Source organism: Arvicola amphibius, chromosome 6 (genome assembly GCF_903992535.2).
Source record: "Arvicola amphibius chromosome 6, mArvAmp1.2, whole genome shotgun sequence".
NCBI classification, from domain to species: Eukaryota; Metazoa; Chordata; class Mammalia; order Rodentia; family Cricetidae; genus Arvicola; species Arvicola amphibius.
In genome coordinates this window covers 20,346,612-20,368,308 of record NC_052052.2, presented here as the reverse complement: position 1 = coordinate 20,368,308, position 21,697 = coordinate 20,346,612, and the positions used below count along the sequence as shown (strand labels likewise).

Genomic DNA, 21,697 nt, shown 5'->3' with positions numbered 1-21,697 from the left:
AAATTTGATTTTTTTTCAGCGCTAGGGACCCAACTTGTGTTTGGTGGTAAGCGCTCTAACACCCGAGCTTAAGAGCTGTGTGTGCAATCCTTTACACTATCCAGTTGAAAAGAAGGGGCCAGGAGCTGTGGCTCACACAATAACACAACACTTGGGAGGCTGAGGCAGGGAATTATGGGGCATTTGAATTCAGCTTGAGCTACATAAACTGAAGGCCAGCCTGCTTTAAAGAAAAAAAAAAGTCACTTGCCAGGTGGTGGTGGCACACGCCTTTAAACCCAGCACTCAGGAGGCAGAGGCAGGAGAATCTCTATGAGCTCGAGGCCAGCCTGGTCTACAGAGTTCCAGAACAGGCTCCAAAGCTACACAGAGAAACTCTGTCTCAAAAAACCAATTAAAAAAAAAAGTCACTATAGAGCGTACAAGAAAAAACACTGAATTTACTAAATTAATTAATATAGGTAAACATGAAGGCAAGCAGGGGACAGCCATGGTAACTCTAGATGCACACTGGAATGTGTAGATGGCAGCCAGAGACTCAAGTCACTCCTAAGCTCTGCCAGCCTTGAGAATAGACATAGGTAATGTGGTGCCCCGAGTGGACCTCACTGGCCTCGGCACACTCCAGCTTTATCTACACCTTTACTCTCCGACCGTGTCACTCGGTACTCTGAACACACACTGGCGTGCACCAGGGCTCTAAGGTTTTCTATGCTCTAAGCTCTAAGCATCTTTGTCCTAATGTTCTGTTCACCACTCCAGGAAGCACCACTGCACTTTTCTTTTTCTTATTCTAATTAATTTATTTATTATCTATACAGTGTTCTGGAAGGCCAGAGGAGGGCGGCAGATCTCATTACAGATGGCTGTGAGCCATCATGTGGGTGCTGGGAATTGAACTCAGGACCTCTGGAAGAGAAGCCAGTGCTCTTAACCGCTGAGCCATCTCTCCAGCCCCATCATCAAACTTTCTTTTCAGAATTTTCCCCAAATGTGGGCTGTCACTCCCTCCTGATTTTAGACACTGTCCTTCACTGCAGTTACCCATGCAGACCTTGACAGCCATAGCTGGTGTTCCTTCTCGTTTATTTGCTCTGTGTTCTGCATGGGTCCATGGACATGTGAGCAAGTGTTTCACAACTGAACTATACCCACAGCTCTGAGTTCCTTCCTTCCTTTCTTGGTTTTTTGAAACAGGGCCTCTCTGTTGTGTAGCCCTGGCTGTCCTGTAATTCAATCTGTAAAACAGAATTTAAGAGAGCCCCGTGCCTTTGACTCCCAAGTGCTGTGATTAAAGGCGTGCACAACAACACTCAGATTGTTCTTGGTTTTTCAAGACAAAGTCTTGTTATGTAGCTCAGGCTAGCCTCAAATTTCGGCCTCTGACTACCAGGTGTACACCATCAGTCTCAGTGCTTAGGCACTGTTTATCTAAACATCCTTTTTTTTTTTTTTTTTTTTTTTGGTTTTTCGAGACAGGGTTTCTCTGTGGCTTTGGAGCCTATCCTAGAACTTACCCTGTAGACCAGGCTGGTCCGGAACTCACAGAGATCCGCCTGCCTCTGCCTCCCGAGTGCTGGGGTTAAAGGCGTGCACCACCACCGCCAGGCTTATCTAAACATCTTTGTGCCCCCATCACTCTCCTCAGCTTTGACACTGATAGGTTGATTCTGTCACTTTTGCATGTATATATGACCTAATCAAATTTCTTCATATCTGGCTTTTAATCCCATTCAATTTTTAATGAATTCTATATTCCTGTATTTATCAGCCTCTACTACATTAAACTGAACCATATTTTCTCAAACCCACTCCTAGATTTCCTATTTCCCTAAGTGATGTTATCCTCCGCCCATTTTCAAAACGAGGGAACTCAGGAGTTATTTTTGCCTCCTCCTTCTAAACCCAATCAGCCACAACCCTATCCAGTCTACAGTGTATGTGCTCCTCCCATACTCCATCTGTGCTGTCAACACCGTATCTGGGCTGCCACACTGTTACCTGGGTTTTCCCAGCTCCTTTCCCATAGTCTAACCTTTGGTCTTCTATTCCTAAAATTCATTCCCACATAGCAACCAAAGTGATCCTACTAAAAGCCATGGGCCACGTTCCCACTTAAAAAAGATGTATTAATGTAGCCCTGTTGCTGTGAAATAGTGAGCTCCTTAGTGTGGCCTAGAAAAGCTTCCAAATCAGTCCCCTCCTCACAGCGGGCACACTGGGGATGTCACTGTTCTCCACTTCTCAAACGTGCAGCGTTCCTGGACTGAGCCTTTGAATTTGCTTTCTGTCCCCAGGATTCTTTTCCCTCCTTTGAGCTGGTCTCTGTTAACGTCTGAAACATCACTTCCTTGGAAAGGTCTTCCAGTGACTTCCATCACTAGGTTTGAGCTTATGCTCCTTTCCCATCATGCATTTTTTGCATGGGGGGTGCTGAGGATTAAGGTGAAGGCTCTTCTGCTTATATAAAGCGCAGGCTGTTTTGTTTCCACAGGTGTGGTTCTGCTGTGTTGACCAGGCTGGCCTCTTAACTCGCGGTTCAAAAGGATCTCCTGCCACAGTCTCCACAGTGGTTGGAATCATAGGTTACTAATTTTGGGGAGTGGCTTGGGGTGGCCTTGAAAAATCACTACATCTAGCTGGGCAGTGGTGGCGCATGCCTTTAATCCCAGCACTCGGGGAGGCAGAGGCAGGCGGATCTCTGTGAGTTTGAGGCCAGCCCGGTCTACAAGAGCTAGTTCCAAGACAGGTTCCAAAGCTACAGAGAAATCCTGTCTCAAAAAAGAAAGGAAGGAGACGGGCGGTGGTGGCGCACGCCTTTAATCCCAGCACTCGGGAGGCAGAGGCAGGCGAATCTCTGTGAGTTCGAGACCAGCCTGGTCTACAAGAGCTAGTTCCAGGACAGGCTCCAAAGCCACAGAGAAACCCTGTCTCGAAAAACCAAAAAAAAAAAAAAAAAAAAAAGGAAGGAAGGAAGGAAGGAAAAGAAAAAAGAAAAATCACTATGTCACTAAGGATGATCTTGAATTCTTGATCCTCTTGCCTCCACTGTGCCCAGCTATGCAGTACAATTTAAAGAGAAATCTTGGGCTTGTTGCATGCAGAAATCGTAGCCTCTTGAAAGGCTGAAGTAAGATGAAGAGATGTATCATCAGTTAAAAGCCCTTGTTGATTTTGTAGAGGACCCAGGTTGGATTCCCAGCCCACATGGGGGCTCACAACACTTTAACTCCAGTTCCAGGGGGTCTGATGCACTCTTGACCTCCCTCGGCACACATGGTACACATGCATATATGTAGGCAAAACCCTCATGCATAAAAAATCAAACAAGTCGGGCTGTGGAGGCGCACATCTTTAATCCCAGTACTTGGGAGGCAGAGGCAGGTGGATCTGAGTTCCAGGCCAGCCTGATCTCCAGAGCGAGTTCCAGGACAGGCTCTAGAAACTACACAGGGAAAACCCTGTCTCAATAAAACCTAAATAAACAAACCAAATCTTTTTGTTTTGTCTTGTTTTTTTGAGACAGGGTCTCACTATGTAGCTTTGGCAAGTCTGAAACTCACTAGATCAGGTTGGTGTAAACTAAAGTAAATCACTCCCATCCCCCCCCATACCTCCCCATACAGGGGTGAGGCCACACTGTGGGAGAGGTCACATGCCTGGCTGTCCTGTGTAGACCAGTCTGGCTTCAAATTCAGAGATCCACCTGCCTCTGCCTCCCTAGTGCTAGGACTAAATGCATATACCATCATACAGGACTAAGAAGGTAAATTTTTTTAAAATATTATTTATTATGTATACAAGGGCACCAGACCTTACTACAGATGGTTGTGAGCCACCATATGGTTGCTGGGAACTGAACTCAGAACCCTTGGAAGAGCAGGTAATGCTCTTAACCACTGAGCCATCTCTCCAGCCCAAGAAGGTAAATTTTGAAAAAAAAAAAAACTAATCAAACAAACAAAACACATTTAGTAACAGAGAAGAGAGTCCACGCCAACACTGTGATTCAGTTTTTTTAGTAAATGTAGTTTAGGTTCAATATCTCTCATTACCTCAAGCTACCACATTCCTAGTGAGTAACCCCAAACCAACAGCATACTACCACTACATGGCTAACTGCAAGGTCATCTCTGTGAGCTGTGTAAACAGAAAAGTGGCCCTTGTTTATAACAGCACAGACTCCTGAAACAAGGTAAGCGAGCTAATCCCATGGGTGTTTCACAGAAGAGGCCTTGCAATCACTATCCCTTATGAAATCTAAGTGTGTGCTCTGCAATTCTACGAGAACATACAAAAACATGACAAAATTTTGTTAACCCTTAGTCAATTCAGGCGGAAAGAAGTATTGCAAGGGGAGTGCAGCTCAGGGCAGAGACTTGGTGTAAATGTGGCTTCAACCTGCAGCAGAGTTTCTCTGTGGTTTGCTTTGGTTTTGGTTTGGTTTGGCTTTTTTTTTTTTTTTTTTTTTTTTTGGGAGGAGGAGGTTTCGAGACAGGGTTTCTCTGTGTAGCTTTGGAGCCTGTCCTGGAACTTGCTCTGGAGACCAGGCTGGCCTCGAACTCACAGAGATCACCTGCTTCTGCCTCCCGGGTGCTGGGATGAAAGGCATGCGCCATCACTGCTGGGCTTGGTTTGGGGTTTGGGTTTCATGCAGCCAACGCTGGCCTCAAACTCACTGTGTAGCAGAGGATGGCCGTGAGCTACCGATCCTGCCCAGCTTCTACCTCCCAAGCTCAGGAACCCCCATACTCAAGTTACTTGGGGGTTTTCGTTTGCATCAAGAGGCTTGAATTTTCAATTCTCCTGGCCCAGCCTACAGAGAGCTGGGTTTACAGACAGGCGCTAATGGGCTGTTGCTCTGTTGCTATTTTCAAGACAAAAAAAAAAAAAAAAAAAACCCTTGAAAGGTCCTTGCCCTATCATATCTATAGAGCTCGTTCATATAAGAGAGCCAATGCCATAAAATACTGATGTCCATTCACACACACACACACACACACACACACACACACACACAAGCATGCGCGCGCACCCCCTCCCAACATTATGCACAAGTAATAAATTTAAAAATTTGAAAGCAGGCATGTAGCCAGGCATAGTGGCACAAGTCTGTAAACCAGCACTTTGGGAGCAGAAGGGTCAGGGATTCAAGGTCACCCTCAGCTAGGTAAGGAGACTAAGGCTATATGAAACTTTTGTTCCCAAAAAAGGGAGGAGGGATGCCTGGTGAGGTGGCTCAGCAGGTAAAGGCGATTGTTGCCAAACCTGAAAACCTGAGTTTCGTCCTTAGGGTACACATAGTGGAAGGACAGAATCTGAAAGACCCAGCTATATCCAGACCCCTCTAGCAGAAAAAAACAAGAAATCAAAAATCTAAGCAAGAATCAAAAATCTAGATTAGCCGGTTCAGTGACTCTGTTTCAGGAACTAGCAGAAGATAAAGTTAGATTATAATCTTGAGAATAATCTTGAGAAACAGGGAGTTACCCCCTTGTGATTATCACTGGTATTTTCAGAATTTTCCAATGATGCCATCCCTACCCCCTTTGGATTATTGGGTTATGGTTTCTTCCCTTAAGTACCCCTTCTCCCAGCTACTCGGGGTCGAACTCTCTACCCCTGTGTGGGAAATGAGTTTCGGCCCCAGTGCACTGGTTCCTGTCCTGTCAATAAACCTCGTGTGATTACAGCAAGGACGATGGTCTCTCGTGAGTTCCTGGGGGTTCGTGTTATCCCGAGACTTGATTGAGTCTCCCCGCTCTTGGGGTCTTTCAAATCAAATCCTGTGTTGTCCTCTGACCTCCACAACTACATACCTACTGTCATATACACATACATATACTTTTTTTTTTTTTGAGACGGGCTCACTATTGTAGCTCTGGCTGTCTTGGAACTTATTCCATAGAGCAAGTTGGCTTGGAATTGTTTTGGTTTTTGACACAAGGTAGTCCTGGCTATCCTGAAATCTGTAGACCAGGGTGGCCTCGAACTCAGATATGTACCTGTCTTTGACACTCAATTGCTGAAATTAAAGGCATGAGCCACCATGCCTTTATTTTTTTTTTGAGATAGGATCTCATTACATAGTACTGGCTGGCCTCCAACTCACAGAAATCCCCCTGCCTCTGCCTCCCAGACAATGCTAGGCTGTTGTGTATGCTTTTTGAAACTGGGGCTCACTGTATCCCACCTTAGCTTTGCACTCAATTGGCGGCCCAGCCTGGCCTTGAACTTTAGGCAATCCTGTCTCAGAAACTCACGTGCTTGAATCATAGGCCTGAGATCCTACAAGGTTTATGTGCCTGTCTTTCTTCTTTTCTTCCTTGGCATCTCACCTTGTAACCCTGGTTTGTCTGGAACTTGCTATGTAACCCAGATATACACAGAGAAACCCTGTCTAGAGAAAAAACAAAAAACAAACAAACTGAAAACCCACAGATCCACCTGCTCTGCCTTCTGGGGCTGGGATTAAAGGTGTGTACCACCACTGCTGTATGAAAACAAAACAAAAGAACCCCAAAACAAACAAACAAAAAGCAATCTCCCAAGATCCAACTTTATTACTTAAGGAAAAAACTCATTAAATCCGCTCCTTTGTTATGTACGTAATAGTTGAGCCAGAGTGACCTCGGATACAATGAACACAAGAGGATTACACAGAACCACCATGCAGGAAGTATCCAGAGGAAATGAAGCTTATATAAACCAGACTGGAGACTTCTATGTAGGTGTTTGGAGGAATCAATAGATAATTTTTTTAAAGTCATCCCTCAAGAGTTTAAGGAACCAAAAATAGGGCCCAACCTAACCCAATGAAGCCTAGGGGGGCATGGCAAATCAATGGACTTGATCACGTGCACAAGGAAAACAAGTTATTATAGGACTGAAAAATTAAGAGCAGGCCCAAGCCCTTAAGAAAACGTTCCATACATAATACTAGCCAAGGCAAGGGGGCTGGGCAGATAGGAAGTCTCCAGACATGGAGGAAACCCCTACTTCCTGGTTCTATTTGACACCCTGACAGGTCTCCTTTTGAGAATTCAGGGTTGTTCCCCTGCTTCTTAGACAGCCAAGCCTTCCTCCCTCTGATTCCTAGGTCAAGACCCTCGGGGAAGATTCTGCCCTCATTTCTGTTCCCTCAATTAGAGGACACCTGGCCAATTCCCCTGTCATTTCTGAAAGCAAGGGGTACCCTCTTCCCAGTAATTACCTCCTCCCCACCCGCCTAACCATAGGTTTCCTTCGTCTCCTGGAGCAGAGGACCACCCTGCTCTCGACCTGGCCACCGGAGATACTCCAGTCTGCATCCCTCGCGTGGACCCCTCTCCTTCCCATTGCCCCTCATCTTGGGAAGGGCGCTTGAGAAGGACCAGGCTCCTTCTCCCTATGTCCGGAGGCAGAGGCCTCTTCCCTCCGGCAAAGACTTGCCCCTAATCCCCACACTCAGCCCACCCACACCCCCGCCCCGCACGCCGCCCCCTCCCCCGGGCACGACCCAGGCCTGACCCAGCTCCTCCGCGCAAGGCCCGAGCTCGCAGACCCCGCCTTTGGGGGGGTACCCCGGCTCCCCCGTCCCCTCCGCGAGGACTTCCGGGCTCCTCGGTCCGGGGGCGCCGAGTCTCCCCCGATCCCCCGCAACACCCCACCCGGCACGCGGCTCGAAGGGCCGGGAACCCAAGGCCCTGCCGGCCACGCTGGGGGCGGCCCGGCTGCTCGGGCGGACCCAGCGGCAGCGTCCCCCCACCCCCCCGCGGCGCCGCGACGTCCGCTCGCTCCCCGGCGGCGGCGGCGGCACGCACAGGGCGTGGGGAGGCGCCCGCGGAGGCAGCAGCCCCCCCGCCCCCTGCGCGCCCGCCCGCCCTCGCCGGCCGCCGCGCGGCCCCCGCGCCCGCCCCCCCGCCCCCAACCCTCGCCGCGCCCGCGCCGCGCGCCCACCCCTCCCCCTCCTCACCGTCTCCGTCGGGCGGGCGGGCGGCGAGCGGCCAGGGCGGGCGGGCGACGGAGCATGCGCACAAGCCGCCACGGCTGCCGCCGCCACCGCCGCCGCCAAGCCGGGCTCCAACACTTCCGGCCGCCGCCGCAGCTGAGCTGGCGCCTTAAAGGGAACGCGTCCCTATTGCGGGCCGCTCGGGGGATGCACGCCTCAGCCGAGCGTTTTGGGCGGTTCGTGAGCTGAGGCCTTCGGCTGTTGAAAGGCAGTGGTGGAGAGATCGCGGGAGATCCTGGGGACTGACTAAGGCCTAGACGCAAAGGTCTCGTCTTAACTCTTGTGGAGGGATACGGTTTTTTCTCTCCCCAAATCCTGTTTACATTTTATCAGGGTTTCAGGTGACCAGTACGGAATCAAAAGATGTGGCGGAACATAAATCAGTCACCCCTTCCTGCGTTTGAACCATGGCTCTTGGCCCAGGCTTTCCTGGTTGTGCGGGTTCTGGGTTCAAGTATGGATTTACTTGCAACGCGTAGAACTGTAAAATGAGTTGACAACTCTAAGCCTCTTATTTCCCAAAAGGCATATACCGCGCAGGTTCAATGAAATGATGCTTGAACAGTACTTATTAAAGTTCCTTTTTTAAAAAATATTTATTATGTATACAATATTCTGTTTGTGTGTATACCTGCAGGCCAGAAGAGGGCACCAGACCTAGTTACAGATGGTTGTGAGCCACCATGTGGTTGCCGGGAACAGAAATCTCTCCAGCCCCTTATTAAAGTTCTTGAGGCCGGCAGTATTAACTGACAAGCATTAAGGCAATGTGGTCAACCCTTGGGGAAGATGCATTCAGTGTATAATCCTCACAGCGACCCTACTTGCCACCTTTCAATCTGGTTTTAAATATTAAACATAAGGGGCTCTTCCAAAGGTCCTGAGTTCAATTCCCAGCAACCACATGGTGGCTCACAACCATCTGTAGTGAGGTCTGGTGCCCTCTTCTGACCTGCAGACATACACACAGATAGAATACTGTATATATAATGAATAAATATTTAAAAATAAATAAATATTAAAAACATAAGCATCTGGGCTTGGCGGTACACACCTTTGATCCCAGCACTCGGAGACCAAAGTAAGCAGAGTTCGTGGCCAGCCTAGTCTACAAAGTGAGTTCTAGGCCAGCCAATGCTACATAGTGGGCCCCTGTTTAAAAAAAGCAAGCAAGCCGGGTGATGGTGGTGCACGCTTTTAATCCTAACACTCTGGAGGCATAGGGAGGCGAATCTCTGTGAGTTCAAGGCCAGCCTGGTCTATAAAACCTAGTCCCAGGACAGACTCCCTACAGAGAAAAGAAAACAACAACAAAAAAAAAAAAAAGGAAAAAAAGAACAGATGAGGGATGTAAGGAGGGAAGTAGCCAAGTGGCAGAATACATGACGAAGTCCTGGGTTCCTTCAGGCAGTAAAGTTTTTATTTTTCTTTTTGAAGAGAAATAATTGTTTCTCCATCTTGCTTCCTATACATTGTATCTCTCTTCTTTCCTTTAAGAAAAAAAAACCCATCCGGGCTCCTGAAGACCTGAGTTCCATCTGTTCTCGAACCCACATGGTGGAAGGAGATGCAGCACACACACATTAAATAAATCTAATTTTTTCCTTTTCTTTTTAATGCCCAAGACTAAGTTCTTAGCACAAAGTAGATTTATTTACCCAAGAGATAAGGAAGATAGAGGGAGAAGAGGAAAAGAACAAGGGAAAGGGGGCAGGGATATTCATGGTGGAGGGACTGCCTCTGATTACAGGGGAAACAGACGTGGTGCCTAGGAAAATGGCAGTTTATAAAGGTACAATTGAAAACCCTGTGTTAAGATGAGGTGTTTATTTTAATTAAATTTGTTAATTAGGTGCGAAGGGGGCTTTTGATTGCTGGACTCCAATACTTTGATCGCTGAACCTTGGTAGTCAGCATCAAGAGGAAGGATTGGCCAAATAAGGGAAGAGACCTTGGGAGCCAGCTTTAGGAATTTAATCCTCTGGTTTTTAGAAAGGCAGAGGAAGTGGGGAGAAGGGTAAGGCCTGACTGCTCGAGTGGCTAGCATCCCTTCCTATGGAAATATGTATAGAGAGAGCGATGGAAATAATTCATTGATAAAGGGCTTGTGCAAGCATGAGGAACTGAGTTCAATCCCCAGTAACTACATAAAAATATAGGCAAAGTGGGGGCTAGAGAGATGGCTTAGAGGTTAAGAGCACTGCCTGCTCTTCCAGTAACACATACTTTTAATCCCAATTCTGAGGGAAGAGAGACTCGCACATCCTGAGGTTCACTAGCCATTTAGACTAAGTAAACAGGTGGGCCTCCGATCATCTCAGAAGACATGTGGATGGTGCCTGAGGAGGAACAGCACCCACAGTAATCCTCTGACCTTCACATTCACACGTGTGTATACACATACATACGCATGAGCCTGCGCTTACGTGGACATGTCAGAAGCACCTGTACATATCAAATACACACACATATATACAAAGCAGTATTTAGGGGGCTGGAGAGATGGCTCAGAGGTTAAGAGCACTAACTGCTCTTCCAGAGGTCCTGAGTTCAATTCCCAGCAACCACATGGTCGCTCACAACCATCTATAATGAGATCTGGTGCCTCTTCTGGTGTATATATGTTAACAGAACATTGTATGCATAATAAATAAATAAATCTTAAAAAAAGCAGTATTTATAGACACATGTATTATATAAATTAGCATACTCATATACATTTCTGGTTTGGCAGCTGGTTGCCATTGGATGTTTTATTAAAAGTTTGTAAGAGGGGCTGGGGGCTGGAGAGATGGCTCAGAGGTTAAGAGCACTGACTATTCTTCCAGAGGTCCTGAGTTTAATTCCCAGCAACCACATGGTGGCTCACAACCATCTATAATGAGATCTGGTGCCCTCTTCTGAGGTGTAGATATGCAGGCAGAACACTGTACATAATAAATAAATCTTTAAAAAAAAACAAGTTTGTAATCTATCTTTCTAATCTGAGTTGCAAATCTGCTTAGCTGATAGGTTTAACTTACTCACATATATTTTCACAGACTCTTGACTGGCCGGAAGCTGCAGTTCCCTGAGGCTCCTTTTTTGCAGCTTGGCTGTCAGGCCAGAGCCCAGGATCTCGGCTTGCAGCTGAAACTGGGCTGCATGGCGGGACACAAGCCATGCTCTCCACTTGGCAGTGTCCCACTGGGGACTTGGGACCAGGAGGCCTGGCCCTCATCGCTTGCTGTGCCTGGGCACAGGCCGTTTTCAGTGGTCCTGCCACAGACCAGCATTAGAGGTGGCCGACAAATTTAGCTCAGGTTCTCAGGTATCTGCCATCACAGCGGCTTTGAGAATGCCACGAGAGACCACGAGCTTAGGCAGGTATAGCCACACCTATTCTTACTATCCTTGCTTTTTTATTTTAAATCTTGTAATCACAAAATTAGAATTTCTGAATCCTCTCCTCTTTTAAAAGTCATAGATTTATCCATTAAAAGTCCTTTGGTTTATGGGCCAAATAGCTTCTAGGCATTTCCATTGACAGACTCTGGGCACTGACTGTGGGAGGTAGAACTTTCTTTTTTTTTATTTTATCTTATTTTTGTTGTTGTTGTTTTTTGTTTTTCGAGACAGGGTTTCTCTGTGGCTTTGGAGCCTGTCTTGGAACTAGCTCTTGTAGACCAGGCTGGTCTCAAACTCACAGAGATCTGCCTGAAGATAGAGCTTTCTAAACATTTTTGTCTCCTGCCTTTCCTGGCTCCACTGCGCATCGTGGGTCAGACTCATCTGGCTACTGCACGCATGCGTGCACTGCCACACCCTCAGAGGTAACCCAGGCCGTTGCTGGGACAGGCACCAAACTCCATTCTTCCCACCCACTGAGCAGCAACCGAGGCTGTGGCTAAGCCACCACAGCACGACCACTTGCAGGGGCAAAGGGGAGGCCGCACTTTGGCCTCTCCAAGTCCCACAGCAGCCTACAGATGGCAGGGGATGCGCTGCCCGCACGAGTGCAGGAATATAATATTTACAAACTCTGAAAAAGTCTCTGAAATTACCTGGTGTGAGTGAGAAGGAAACGTAAAACATGCAACAAACCCACTTAGGAGTTTATCAGAGGAGACGTGTACAGGCGTGGGGAAGTTGGTATGCAGAAAGACTAAATAAATGTAATTTTTAAACAAGATATATAAGTATATGTGATGGCTATTTTGTCAACTTGACTATATCTGGAATGGACTGTCATCCAGAAATGGCGGGCACACGTGTGACATGTGATCTGGGTATTGAGACAGGAAGACTCATTATGTGTGTGTGTGTGTGTGTGTGTGTGTGTATTATGTTAATTGGTGGTGTACCTGCATACATGTATCCGCAGAACTGGAATGACACAGTTCTGAGCTGCCATGTGGTTGTGTGGTTGCTGAGAACTGAACCCAGATCCTCAGGAAGAGCAGCCAGTGCTCTTAACCGCTGATCACCTCTCCAGTCCTTGTCCCCTCACTTTTTTGTTTAATAGATGCACTCCTTCTTTGTTTTGTTTTTGAGACAGGGTTTCTCTGTGTGGCCTTGGCTATCCTGGAACTCTCTTTAGACCAGGCTGGCTCACAGAGATCTGTCTGCTTCTGCCTCCCGAGTGCCCAGTGCTGGGACTAAAAACGTGCACCACCACTGCTGAACTAGACATATCCTTTTGATCAGGATCTTGAGACAGGAGGACACATGCCTGTAATCCAGATCCTGAGGTTCCCTGGAAGGCGCACTTTTAATCTGAGTTACACCTGCTGGACAAGGGAAGAAGGAAGGGTTCATCCATTCTTCACCTGCTGGCCCTCGCCTTGTCAGCACACCCATTCCCTCACTGGCATCAGAGCCTGCTTCTTCAGGATCCCAGCCGGTCCAGAAGACCAGCGGAGATGCCCAGCCTCATGGGACTGAGCAACTACTAGATTCTCAGACTTTCCGTTCACACATTCACAACTAGCCATTGTTGGACTGCAGCCTGGAAGTCATTCCAATCAACTCACACTCACACACACGCACACACGCACTCACGAGAGAGAGATTGATTCTGTGAATTCTATGACTTTAGAGAACCCTGACTAATACAGCATGTGAGAGGGTTTTAACAAGGTTTTTTATTTAAGAGTAAGCAGGAAAGGATAGGAATTGCTGGGGACTGGGAAGAGGCTCAGCAGTTAAGGTATATACTGTTTTTGCTGGGGACCTGAGTTGGGTCACCAGCACTCATGTGGGCTGGCTAATTATCACCTGTAACTCTATCTCCAGGGAATCCAACCCCTGTTGTGGTCTTCAGTGACGTTGCATTCAAATGAAAAAAAAATAGACACAGTTAAAAATAAGAAATAAAAATTTAAGCTCCCCGCCCCCCAAGGACAGGAATTAAACAGTAGAACTAGGTTGGAAGAAGAGGGTGAGACAACCAGAATTCCAGGATTGGTGTTAGGGGCTCTGGGATCATGGCCAAGTCACACCTCCCTTAACCTCGCTGTCGTCACCTATAAAAGAGTTGGTTGTCCTACTGGGCTAAAGACTGTCACCAGGACCCAGTAAGAAGACTCGGTGCTACATTAGGTCTGTGTTTGTGAGATCCTCTGTAGTAGATGACACTGGACTCCTGTTCCTCCTTACCTCTGCCTCCCAAGTGTGCTCCAGTTACAAACCAACACAACCAAGTCCAGATTCTGAGGTCTGGGGATAGAACCCAAGGCTTTGTAAATGCTAGTCAAGCATTTTGCTAATTGAGCTACATCACCAGCCTCGAGTCTTTTGTTTGTTTATTTTTAAGATTTATTTAGTGTGTAGGATATTCAATCTGCCATACAGATGAGCAATCTAGTAGTTGCTCAGTCCACCGAAGTCAAAATGGATGGGATCACCCAGAAAGAATGAGCATACAGAAAGAGGGTGGAGCCAGGAGCCCAAATGTAGAGAGTACTGAACCTTAAGGAACCCTCAGCCAGCCGGAGTGTTTGAAAAGTTCCCTGGGCAGATGGAGAAAGGGATGCCACAGAGCAGACCAGGAGTTCCTAGGAGATATGCCAACAATACCAGAACTGCAGAGAACTCTGGAAGGGAAAAGGAACAGCCATTGGCATCTGAGAGCTGATCCTGCTGGCATGGAGTCCTTTCTGAGGCTGGGAAGGAGACTAGATGGCAGGAAATGGAGCAGCACACTTACAGAAAACACCGAGGAGAGACAGCTTTAACTGTATTCATATTTATTTTGCTGGAAGGAAGAGAACAATAAAACAAGGTATTAAGATGACTGTTTTAACTTTAAGAGGAAAGGGATGTGAAAGCCCGCCCAACATTAATCATTCTTCCTGTAACTGAATGTTCACTGGAACACTGCAGCATGCACAGCACATGGAAAAACAGAGTGGACTTCTATTTATAACTCGTGTGTCTCCTTCCAACATTTTTTTCTATATATTTCCTTCTTTACCTTCATGATTTATTATAAATACATAATTCTGAAGTATGCTTCTTAATTCATTAAATGCTGTTTCTTCTTTTCTTCTTTTTTTGTTTTTTTATTATTTATTTATTATGTATACAATATTCTGTCTATGTATGCCTGAATGCCAGAAGAGGGCACCAGACCTCATTACAGATGGTTGTGAGTCACCATGTGGTTGCTGGGAATTGAACTCAGGACCTTTGGAAGAGCAGGCAATGCTCTTAACCACTGAGCCATCTCTCCAGCCCCTCTTTTTTTGTTTTTTTGAGACAGGGTTTCTCTGTGTAGCTTTGGAGCCCAGCCTGCCTCAAACTCACAGAGATCCCCCTGCCTCTGCCTCCTGAGTGTTGGGATTAAAGGCATGTGCCACCACCACCTGGCAATGCTGTTTCTTAAGCATTGAAGAGGTGTTAGTATATTTTAGTTTTGATTTGATTTTTGCAGTGCTGGGATCAAACACAGTGCGTGGTGCATGCTAAAAAGCGCCTCACAATTGATCTATACTACCAGCCTTCTTGTTTCTTTACAATATGAAAGAAGCTTGGTTGGACCCAGCCTAGTAGCCCAGACCTGCAATCTCTGCTACTGGGGAGGTTGAGGCAATAAAGATCACAAGTTCAACGTTGGCCTGAATTGCACAGTGAGTTCAAGGCCAGTTTGAGTAACTTAGAAAAGTCTGTTTGAAAACAAAAAGTAGAAGCCAGGTGGTGGTGGAGTCACAGGTCTTAATCCCAGTGTTTGGGAAGGCAGAGGCAGATGGATCTCTGAGTTTGAGGCTAGTCTGGTCTACAGAGTGAGTTCCAAGCCGGGCGGTGGTGGCGCACGCCTTTAATCCCAGCACTCGGGAGGCAGAGGCAGGCGGATCTCTGTGAGTTCGAGACCAGCCTGGTCTACAAGAGCTAGTTCCAGGACAGGCTCCAAAGCCACAGAGGAAACCCTGTCTCGAAAAAACCAAAAAAAAAAAAAAAAGAAAGAAAGAAAAGAAAACAACAACAACAAAAAAGTTGGGGGCTGGAGAGATGGCTCAGAGGTTAAGAGCATTGCTTGCTCTTCCAAAGGTCCTGAGTTCAATTCCCAGCAACCACATGGTGGCTCACAACCATCTGTAGTAAGGTCTGGTGCCCTCTTCTGGCCTTCAGGCATACACACAACACAGATAGATTATTGTATACATAATAAATAAATAGATATTCTTTAAAAAAAAAAAAAAACAGAGTGAGTTCCAAGACAGCAGAGACTACACAGAAAAACCCTGTCTCGAAAAAGACATCCCCCCCAAAAAAAATAAGGAAAAAAAAGTAGAAAGGGGCCCCTCTTGGAACCCTCATCAAAGGCACAACACAGAGGAGAGAAGATAACTGATGCCTTGTCTGGTGTCCTGCCTGCCAGCATTTCCAGCTCTGATAGCTGATTTTATTCAGGAAATGATTCTGTTTATCTGAGTGAAAAAAGGAGGTTGAACAATGGGATAGTAAAGACATTCCAGGCCCCCTTGGGGAGATTATAGGGATAAACTGGACATGGGCTCTCCATGGCTACAAGCCAGTTTGTCAACAGTATGGACATGAGGGTTTCTGCCCAGAATTGCTTCCAGCTTGCTAGGTTCAAGGCCCCCGCCCTAAACACTGGACTGACTCAACCACAAAGGGTGGGTCTGTCACTGATTTTGGGTGAGAAGCGGCTAAACAGCTTCCTCAAGTTGCCAGGTGTGAGCTCTGAAGATAAGCAGGTCACCTGCAGAGCCCCTGATACTGTCTCTGGCTGCTTGGAAAACCTGTTGGGGAGACTGTGGACACATATACCCCAGATGAACCCAGGCAGTTGTAGAAGGAGCAGCGGGCCTGCTCTTTGTCCCACCCGACTCCCGCGTGGCTAGCTTTACACCCAAAATAACAACACACAAATTGTATTCATTTAAACACTGCCTGGCCCATTAGTTTCAGCCTCTTACTGGGTAATTCTCATATCTTGCTTTAACCCATATTTAGTAATCTGTGTAGCACCACAAGGTGGTGGCTTACTGGGAAAGATCTTGTGTCTCTCGGGTCAGAGAATCATGGCGTCTGCCTGAGGCTTCTGCCTGACTCTGCTTTCTTTCTCCTACAATTCTGTTCTGTCTACTCTGCCTACCTAATTTTCTGTCCTATTAAAGAGCTAAGGCAGTTTCTTTATTAACCAATGAAAGTAACACATAGCCGGGCAGTGGTGGCGCACGCCTTTAATCCCAGCACTCGGGAGGCAGAGGCAGGCGGATCTCTGTGAGTTCGAGACCAGCCTGGTCTACAAGAGCTAGTTCCAGGACAGGCTCCAAAACCACAGAGAAACCCTGTCTCGAAAAACCAAAAAAAAAAAAAAAAAAAAAAAAGAAAGTAACACATAGACAGATGACCCTCCTCCATCAGGCAGTATCTTTGGAGGGAGGATTGAGATGTGAATGTTTTAGGATTATTCTCTGATTTTTATTTTGACATAGGATCTTCTCCAGTCCATATAAATACATTTTAAATGCAACTATACATAAAAAAATATTATATAATGCATTCCCCCCCCCAACATCTGAGTAGGCTAAGACTATCCTGGGCTGCATAGTGAATTCTAATCCAACTTGTGAGAAACTAACTCAAAAAGCAAGAAAAAAAACCCACAAAACCATCCCTCTTCTCTGTACCCCTACCTGGTCTTGACTTCTTCATATAGCTTCCTAACAGTCTGAAAGCCCCTCCCCCGTCTTCTCACTTCCTGCCCTGCTGCCTTAAGGACTCAGTATTCTAATGTGCCCCTAGTGCTTAGAACAAAATTGGAACTTTTCATCGGTCTACCTGACCTTGACTTGTTTTCTTTCTGTCCATCTGCTGCCTTACAATGGCTTCTTTTCTCCCACTTACCACTGAACCACACCCCAAGACCCACACTGGCTCTCATCCAACCCAGGAACTCCATGTCCATGGCCTTTGAAGGTATGTAGTTTCCCCAAGCCTGGGACACTCTCCAGATCTTCAGCTGCCTCCTTCCCAGGCTGAGGCCTTTTCTGGTCCTCACTGTCCTCAGGGATACTCTCTTCCACATCTGTCTTAATGTCTTTACCCATACCTCACAGGGCTCCCTCCTGCCTGTACTTGTGCCCCCTCCACAATACATATCTTGAAGTCGACTCTCTGTGAGGGCAACGATAGGTTACCTTAGCTACAGAGGACAGCCTGGTATACAGGATGCTCAAAATAATTTGTTGCTTAAAGACTGCAACACGTTTGTTCCCACCTCCCCACTCCCAATAGCTTGTCCTTCCCTTCCACACTTTCAGAAACCAGAAACTAGTAACAGATGGTGAGTGAATCAGAAGAAGAGACAGCATCAGAAAGAGAGGAAGCCAGTTGATGAAAAAAAGAAAAAAAATCTGAGACTAATGTAGATGGGCACAGGTGAGTCACTGCCTCACCCACCCTCCCCAGCCCTGCCCCATCTGCACTCCAATGTCGGGACTGAGGAAAAGGCTAACTTCCAGTTAGGAGTCAGGGTAAGAGTCAAGGTCGGCTGGCGCTGTGCTCCTGAGACTCTGCTTCCGCTTCAGTATCCTTACAAATGAAAGGGAGATGGAGGTCGGAGTGATAGACAACCCACACCTTTAATCCCGGCACTCAGGAGGCAGAAGCAGGAGGATCTCTGTGAGTTTGAGGCCAGCCTGGTCTAGATAGTAAGTTCCAGGACAGTAGAGAGACCTTGCCCAAAATAAGGAGGGGGGGCAGTGAGGGGCTGGAAAAAGAACCTCAGACAGGTCTATGTGATGGGGCAGGGGTTGTGAAGAGAAAATGAGGTACTGCACACATACAAAAAGATCTTAGAACATGTCCAGAATGTGGTGAGCACTCAAGAAATGCCTCTTGGAACTGGGCGTGTTAGCACAAATCTTTAATCCCAGTAGATCCTCTGTGAGTTCTAGGCCAGTCTGTTTACATAGTGAATCTTTGTCTCAAAAACCAAAAGCACCCCCAACAAAAAAGAGATTCCAGATGGCATTACTATTAATATTCTGTTGGCGCTTACCACCTACCTACCCACCTACAGTGCTCAGTGCCCAGGCAGTGCTGCCTCAGCTACCCATGGGTCCTTAGTTAAGAGCAGAGCTTCTTCCATAGCAGGTGTTACACGTGCAGCGTTGTCCACTGGAGTATAAGATCCTTGAGCCTGTGACCACCTTCAAGCCCAGTGCAGAGGCATCAAAGCCCTTAGGAACTCCAATTTTTCTTCTCATTTTCTTTTTTCTTTCTTCCTTCTTTGTAAGTAAACATTATTATTTATAAATTATTTTTATTTTATATGCATTGGTGTTTTGCCTGCATGTATGTCTGTGTGAGGGTGTTGGATCTTGGAAGTCACAGATAGTTGTTAGCAGACATGTGGATGCTGGGAATTGAACTCGGGTCCTCTGAATTGTTTGTTCTCTGAACCATCTTTCCCTTTTCTTCATTCTTTCACTCCTTCCTTCCCGGAGAGTCTCACTATAGAGCCTTGGCTGACCTGGAACTCAGAGATCTTGCCTGTCTCTGCCTCCTTAGTGCCAGGATTAAACATATGTACCACACCTAGATTGTATATTTAAGAATGATTTATTTCTCTTTATTTTATGTGTATATATGTACACTTCATTTGTGCCTATTGCCAAGGAGGCCAGAAGAAACGGAGTGCTAAACATTGGAAACTCAACAATTGTTCAGCTCTTAACTGCTGAGCCACATTCTTTTCTAAAGCCAAAGGACAGAGAGTCTAATGAACTCCTAGACAGCTACAAAAGCAAAACTGCACGTGTAAAGCGGCTCTGACTTTCTCACACCAGACGCAGGCGCCGGGACCAACGATCACCAGCTGCCCAAAAACCTAAAAATTATGCTTCCGAAATCTCTTGATGTCGATTCCGCACGCAGAGCAATCGAGTTGCCCTACGTGTGCCACTCACGACAGAAGCCCTTTTTGCCCAAGCACGCCCAGGAGCAGGGTGGCGATGTCGGACCACACATCTTAAGGTGAAGGTGAAAATGAAGTCTACCCAACTTTCAATTCTATATTGCCGACGCTCAGGAAAGAACACTAGAGTCTTCTGAGACCGAGGGAAGCTTTCACAAAGAGAACGTTTTTCGATTTTTGTATAGACGTAAAGGGAAGGCCGTGAGTCAATATGCAAATCAGAGCAGTGCTTGTCGGGAATGCGTTGGCAGGCGCGGAGGGAAAGGTAGGCGGCGCTGCCGCCAACCACTGCTTCCAACTCGCAGTGGGAAGAACCGCCCGGGGAAGACTAGCTCTGAGAGCACCAAGCTTTAACTTAATAAAAACTGAAATATGGAGTCTAGTGCCACTCGTAGCCGTCCATCCCGGTCCAGCCTGACAGAGACGTACAGGAGGAGCCAATGACTGTAAAAGCAAACAAACGGATCAACTGGACGTCTAGGACCTAGATTCTAGGTGATGCGGAGGAAAAAGCAAAGCCAGCCAGCACCCTGTGCCTAAATGGCAGGACACTTTATGCTGTACTTCGATGAAAGCAGATATATGTTTGTGTGTGTTCTATAATATATATTAATAGCCCCCACTTGGTTTGTCGGGACAGGTCCTGGAACTTGCTTTGTAGACCAGACTGGCCTTGAACTCACAGAGATACACCTCTGCCTCCTGAATGCCAGGATTAAAGGCGTGCACCACCATGCCCGGTTCAGACATATTTTTTTTTAAAGAAGTGCGGTCTGGTGGCTTATTCCAGTAATTCCTGCACTCAGGAGGCAGAAACAGGTGCATTACAGGGAATTCTGGCTAGGCTGGAGTAGATGTTGACTTCCAAACCACTGGGCTGAGTGGTGCATGCATTCCTGCATGGGAGGCTGCAGCAGTTCCAGGTAAGCCTAGGTTACATGGGGAACCTGCATCAAAGACAAAAAGCACCCGACAAATGACTGGTGGATTTTAAGCTACTTATTTCAGACAGGGTGTTGTTCAAGACTAGCCCCCAAGCCCAATAATCACCATCTTGGGGTGTTCAGCTGGGCCCACTTGCAAAAGATCGTACCACTTGACATTCCCTCAAGGAGGGGGATTGGGTTGTCATAAAATTCACCTGCATATCCAGCCACTCCAATTCTTTCTTAATTGCATGTGGTGTCCAGCAAGCGTTACAGTATATAGCCCAAGGAACACTAGGGGAGGGGGCTCATCTATGCACTATAGGAGCACCATCATCCCTGATGAGTAAACATTCTAAGGTATGACTTCTGGGGGACAAAGTACCCGTACCCCTGTTGCTAGCCTCTCACCTACTCTGTAAATAAGCCCATAAACTAATTGGCTGCCCAGAACAAACTCTGGTGTGGGAAGAAGGGAAGACGTTATGTCTCCTCTGGGGAAGAAATTTTAGAAGTGTCTCATCAAGTAACCCAGAATTGAACTTGAGTAGCAGCGTCCAAAGAGCTTGTTAAGGAAAGGGGGGGGGGGGTTGTCACTATTTTGCATGTCTAAACTGCCTTCTAACTCTGAATCCAGCCTCTTAAGTGACAGGATTACTGGAATGTCCCAATAATGCTTGGTTTACTGTTTGTGTAGGCAAGAGGTCAAAGTCTGATGTTTTCCCTCAATCACTTTGTCTTGAAACAGGGTCTCTCACCTAACCATCTCAATTCATGCAGATTGGCCAACAAGCCCTAGGAATCCTTCTGTTTTCACCTCCTCACAACATATGGGTACCAGTCTGGTCCAGCTTTTCCTGAGGATGCTGGGAACGGAACGTAGGTTCTATGTTTGCACCTCAAGTACTTTACCCACTTAGTGAGCCATCTCTCCACTCCTTACTGCGTTTACATTAATGTGTATGGAAGCCAGGCACAATGGCATATGCATTTTTGAAACCAAAAGAAAAACGCCAGGCAGCGCACGTCTTTAATCTCAAAAGGAAGAGGTATTTGAAACTCATGGGAAGGCAGGTGGCTGCTATCAAGTGTCCATCAAAGGATCCTTTATAAGCCAACGTCATTTGACACATGGCCTTACTGTGTAGCTTTGACTAGCCTCTCTGTAAGTAGACCAGGCTGGCCCCAAACTCAGATTCACTTGCGTCTGCTTCCAGAGTGCTGGGATCGAAGGCGGGAGATAACACACCCCACAAGTGTTTCCATAAACACAAATTACTCTCTCCCTCCTCCGTTTCCACTGCACACTAAATAAAAGCCCAAATCTCTACCATACTGTACAAGCTGTGACCT

The 21,697-nt window shown here is 46.9% G+C and overlaps 1 protein-coding gene and 1 non-coding gene across 3 annotated transcripts in view; both read right to left on the bottom strand.

Annotated features, from left to right (window-relative positions):
* Positions 1-8,066, bottom strand: part of Gmeb1 (glucocorticoid modulatory element binding protein 1) — a 39,550-nt gene extending 31,484 nt beyond the window's left edge. Inside the window, exon 1 of one of the 2 annotated variants that reach the window (XM_038335453.1) lies at positions 7,955-8,066. The gene's annotated coding sequence lies outside the window, so the exon portion shown is untranslated. The remainder of the gene's footprint in view (positions 1-7,954) is intronic. The other variant, XM_038335454.1, reaches the window with a different exon arrangement.
* Positions 8,067-19,292: 11,226 nt separating this feature from the next.
* On the bottom strand, positions 19,293-19,426 carry LOC119818157. Its single transcript, XR_005286063.1, has one exon. It is a non-coding gene; the product is annotated as a U11 spliceosomal RNA (small nuclear RNA).
* Between the last annotated feature and the right edge of the window lie 2,271 nt (positions 19,427-21,697).